The sequence below is a fragment of the Marmota marmota genome, unplaced genomic scaffold (genome assembly GCF_001458135.2).
Source record: "Marmota marmota marmota unplaced genomic scaffold, marMar, whole genome shotgun sequence".
In the NCBI taxonomy this organism is placed as follows: domain Eukaryota; kingdom Metazoa; phylum Chordata; class Mammalia; order Rodentia; family Sciuridae; genus Marmota; species Marmota marmota.
The window spans coordinates 1-5,350 of NW_026006106.1; the positions used below are offsets into that span (position 1 = coordinate 1).

Sequence of the window (5,350 nt, forward strand, 5' to 3'; positions counted from 1 at the left end):
AAAAAAAAAAAAAAAAAAGAAAAGAAAAGATGGGACAGAGGGGAGAAGAAAGAAAGAAATAGAAAAAATATGGAAGAGTCACCCAAGACTGAGCTATACCCAAGGTTACCAAGCTTCTGGCATCCAGAATCAGAGAAACTCCTATTCTTTACTCTTTAAGGAACAAGTTCATTTCTATCAAGGAGGATTTGTAGGGCTTCAAAATAAAGCCCATCTAAGCAATAACCCTTTCCTTGAAAGCACAAGTGTGCTTTCCAAGTGTGGGAGTAATTGAGAAACAAGGATAGAGAAGATGATGCTCTGAGTAAAAAGGAGCACGAGGTTATTTATTTTTCTCCACTTAGTGCTCAAACTAGTGCAGGTTGGCCACCATTCAATGTTCAAAAGCAATAAAGGGTTGGGCATTTAATATTTGAAGAAAGGATGCATCTGTTGACCCAGTGCTTCATGGAAAAAACAAAAGCATTCAAAATTAAAATATTCTGTTCTCAATTCTGAATCATGTGGGCATGTCCAAATCCTTTTCTGCCTAATGTGTGTTGCTTTCCTGAAAGATTGGTTTATAGAGATTTGACAGAGTGTGTTAGCACATAGTCTGAACACTAAAGTCAGGAAGAGTCATTTTATAATTCTGTTTCTTCCACTTACTAGCTGTATTGTGCAGATAAAGTAATCTTTTGTGTGTGCTGTGGATGGAGCCCAGGGCTTTGTGCATGTGAAGTATCCACCCTTATCAGTAAGTTACACCCCTATCGTGATATACTTAAAAACTTTAATTTTCCCAGCTGTAAAATGGGTTATAATATACCTATGTCACAGATTTAATTGTGAACCTTGAATAAGATACTTAATACACAGCCTGACACATTTGAAATATATAACAAATATTATTTTTATTACCAGGGTATTTTTAAACAGCATTAAACTTCCTCTGTGAATCACAGAGTTATGGAAGACTGATAGCCATTTTCTCACAGCTGGATTATCTTGAGGGCTTGTAAGAAGTTGAATACTGCCCGTGCTTTACTGACTGCATTCTTTTTCTAGGTATTTCCAAGTGCTTTTGTTCCACCAAGAAAAAAGCAACCAACATAATCAAATAAATAACCAGACTCTGGCTGATTTCTGCAATAAACATAGAGAGGAAGAGGTAGTAGGGGTGGGGTGGAAAAGGAGGAGAGAGAACTTATATTTGAAAAGATCATGACCACTCAAGTTATTTAGAAATTACAAAATACACAGAATTTCTGAGGAATTAAATGGCACAGTCAGGTATTCCATGTTTTAAAATGTCTTTGAGAAAAAAAATTTGGCTGGGGGTATTGCTCAGTGGTAGAACATGTGTTTGGCACATGCAGGGTGGTGGGTATGATCTCCAGAACAAAACAAATGAAAGAAAGAAACTAAAAAAGGAAAAAAATTTCACAATCTTTTTGTGGTTCATTAGCTTTATTGTTCACATTATTGTATGAGATGTTCCTCCTTCAAACCTTGCTGTTACATTGGCACATTACCACTCTGATGTGAAAAAGAAAAATATTTTCTAAATCTGTGATTCACTTGAGACCTGTTTTGGAGCTAAGAGATCTGGTTTGTTAGAAGTAGCATGCACTTATCTGGGAGTGGCTGCACATGTCTGTAATCTCAGGGACTCCAGAGGCTGAGGCAGGAGGATCGAAAATTTGAGGCCAGCCTCAGCAAATTAGCAAGACCCTGTCTCAAAATTTTAAAAAACAGAAAGGGCTTGAGTGATAAAGTGCCACTATGTTCAACCTTTATTACAAAAAAAAAAAAAAGCATGCACATAAGAGTCCAAATCTATATCTCTTATTTACTAGTTATGCAATTGTCAATAAATTTTGGTTTTGCTGTTGTTTCTCACTGCTTGGGGCTTCATTTTCCTCAACTATAAAATGCTCTAAGCATCTTTCAAGGTCTTTGATAGAGTTAATGTGCATTTTTCTGGTACATAGTAGGAACACAGTAAATGGCAGCTATTATTATTTTAACTAAAGTCTGTCTTCCAAACACTTCTTGGTAGATAACCTGTGTCTGAATCTTTTGCAGGGTTTATTTAAAATCAAAATTCCAGCTGGGCATGGAGGAACATGACTGAAATCCCAGTGACTTCAGGAAGCTGAGGCAGGAGGATCACAAGTTCGAGGTCAGCCTCAGCACCTCAATGAGTCCCTAAGCAACTTAGAGAGACCCTCTCTCAAAATGAAAAATAAAAAGGTCTGGGGATGTAGTTCAGTGGTAAAGTTCCCATGGATTCAATCTCCAGTACCAGAAAACAAGTAGATAAATAATCCTGATTTCCACCCTAAAATATCTGAATTAGAATCCTGCAACATGGATAGAATCTGCATTTTAGTTAAGTAGTCCTCCCACCTCTCCCTTATGCGGGTGTTAAGATATAGAGGGTGGGAATCTGCACTTGGAATTTTTCTCTTGCTGAGTCCTTGGGGGAGGGAAGGTCTCTTGGAAACTGGTGATTTTCAGTAAAAATGCTAAAAGGAGAGACATTCCTATGAAGAGACTGAGAAAGCAGGGGAAGATATTATATTGAAAGCACAGCCCCAAAGGGCTCAGAGGAAGATATTGGGAGAGTGGAGAACAGTGCAGGTGAAGATCTAAGTGGATTTCCAGGTGACCTCTATGGAAATGTGAATTTAGGTGGGTGTAGACCAGATGGGCTTGAGGTTTTTTTATGGTGAATAAGGAGACTCAAGATAAGAAGCAGAGATGGGTCATCTTGTCTCCAAAGAGAAACTTGGTATGTAGTTGTTTTAATGTCAGAGATAGTCCATAATCAACCTAATCTAACTTCTATTGTTAGAAACAAAACATCTTATTTATTTATTTAAACATCTTATTTTCACAGTTTAAATAAATGTCAGAGAACTCATTTATTAATATAGATTACTCAATCTCCAGCCCTGCAAATAAATATGATAATATGTCTTCTATAAATCCATGCCTCTGTCTTTTCTCTTATGCACTGCTTTTAATTAGTTACATCAAGATTACTTTCTAGTTGCTTTGGTATGAGTTGTAAAACTGTTCTGTGCTTTCTAAACCAGAGCATCTGAACCTTTATGTTTGGATAGGTAAGATGGGTGATACTGCTTCACCAGTCAGGTTACTTTTAAATTCCCAGAAAGCCTAGAACAAAGAGAGAATTTTCATCACTATTGTAATAGCTGGGGGAAAGGGCATGACAGTTAATCTACTTTGAATTCCTCTGATATTAATGTAATTAGCCAAGCATATTTTATTTCTACTTATGGCAGAATATTTGCAATAGTACTTCCTATTTCTAGAGTATATTTTCATGGGGGATAACAATCCCAGTTAATCCAGTTACAGGCTATTTGTGGGAGGAACAATATGAATCACAATATACTCTTTCAAAGAGATAAACTGAGTTGTCCTGAATCTGAAGATTTTCAATAACAATGCCAGTTTAAACCAGGCATTTGCCCTGTGCCTTGGCATGTACACATAGTCCCAGCTAAAAGGGGGTGTTCTGTTGTTAGAAACAAAAGCAATTGTAAGCTTTACTACTAGCCTAAGGCAAATCTACAAGATGCTGTTTTTCAAGCTTTTCAGCTAAAAATACCTTCTACAGATGGTAAGAAATAAAAAGGGCTCTACTTTCAGGCTTTGTGTGCTTCATTCCCTAATCTTTATTTTTAAGACCTATGAGTTGCCTCCTAAAGCATGTTACTGGGGCCCCTTCAATGGAATAAATGCATCAGTGTTAGCTTCCACACCTCTTTACAAAATGGATGTAGATTGAACTCCACTCTCCCAGCAGGTCTCTTTTTTCTTTTTTACTAGATACTAGAATCAAACCAGAAGTCAACCACTGAGCTACATCTAGAGACAATTTTATTTTAGTTTTTTGTTGTTGTTGTTGTTATTGGTTTGTTTGTGTGTGTGTGTGTGTGTGTGTTTTTGTTTTTGTTTTTTTTTTTTGGCAACAGGGTCTTGCTAGTTTGCTCAGGCTGGACTCGAACTTGCCAACCTTCTACCTCAGCCGGATTTGTGAATTGTGCTCAGGACAGAGATTGTATCTTTTGTATATCTAGTCCCAAAGCCTAGCACAGAGCAATGGGGCACACAATACTTATTGAATTAATTACTTAATTAAATGAATAAATTAATAAATCAGAGGGCTGGGGTGTAGCACCATGATAGAGCCCTTGTCTGGCATGCATGAGGCCCTGGGTTAAGTTCCCAAGCCCCAAATTAAATAAATCAAATTAATTAATCAAAGATTATTTTATCTTGTTTCTTTCCATTCTGCTCTCCCCTTCCTCTGGTCAAACTGAAGAATATATTTATATATAAAAATATATCATATCTTTAATCTAATGTGAATTCCTAAAAGAGCAAATTTGGTAAAATGGAAGTGCCAAGCAGTAGACATTGTTTTCTGGTTAAATTGACTTTGATCTGTGATTCTAATTCAAAATATTTTAAAATATTTTCATTAGTACATTGTAGTTATACAGAATAGTGTGGTTCATTTTGATGTAATCATAAATGCATGGAATATAATTTGTTTCATTTCAGTCTCTAGTACTTCCTTGTACTCCCCTCAAGTTTTTTTTTTTTTTAATAAAGCACTCCCTGGCTCAGTGACACACACCTATAACTGAGGCAGGTGGACAGCAAGTTCCAGGCCATCTTCGGAAGCTTAGCAAGACCCTGTCTCACAATTAAAAATGTTAAAAGGCCTGGAGAGTTAGCTCAGCAGTAGAGTACACCTGGGTTCAATCCCCAGTAGTGAAAGAGGTAAGGGGAGACAGTACTTAAACTAAATGAACTGGTATTTTGTGGATGTATTTTTTTTCACATAGCCAGGGGAATTTCTTAAAGATAAGGGAGTACTGAAATCTTAAAATCAGTGAGTTTATCCACTATCAAGAAAAATTTAGTTTCAAACACATAGCAGCCACCAAACTTTAAAAAAAACTTTAATTGGATAATATAGCTCCTCTTTTTAAAACCCTTCAACAGCCTCCCATTGCTGTTTGGATAGGATACAAAATCCGTAATATGAACTTCAAGCTAATTCGTAATTCATTCAAGAAATATTGATTGAATGCCTATTGGGTATTTTAAGCTTGGAAAATAACAGCCATGAGGGGATTGGGCAAATCCTCAGTTCCCACGGAGCTTACACGAGGAGGGATAGGGGCAGGTCGGGGAAAGACTGACAGACTATAAACAAATAAAATCAATAAACAGACCAGATAAATTCCAATGTGATGAGTGTTGTGAAAAAAAATAAAATGGGACATTTGTTACAGAAAATAAGCTTTTTTTTTTTTTTTTTTTT

The 5,350-nt window shown here is 36.5% G+C and overlaps 1 non-coding gene across 1 annotated transcript; it reads left to right on the forward strand.

The window, feature by feature from the left end:
* Positions 1-1,427: 1,427 nt before the first annotated feature.
* On the forward strand, positions 1,428-1,524 carry LOC125614709. Its single transcript, XR_007345275.1, has one exon. It is a non-coding gene; the product is annotated as a small nucleolar RNA U13 (small nucleolar RNA).
* The last annotated feature ends 3,826 nt before the right edge of the window (positions 1,525-5,350 follow it).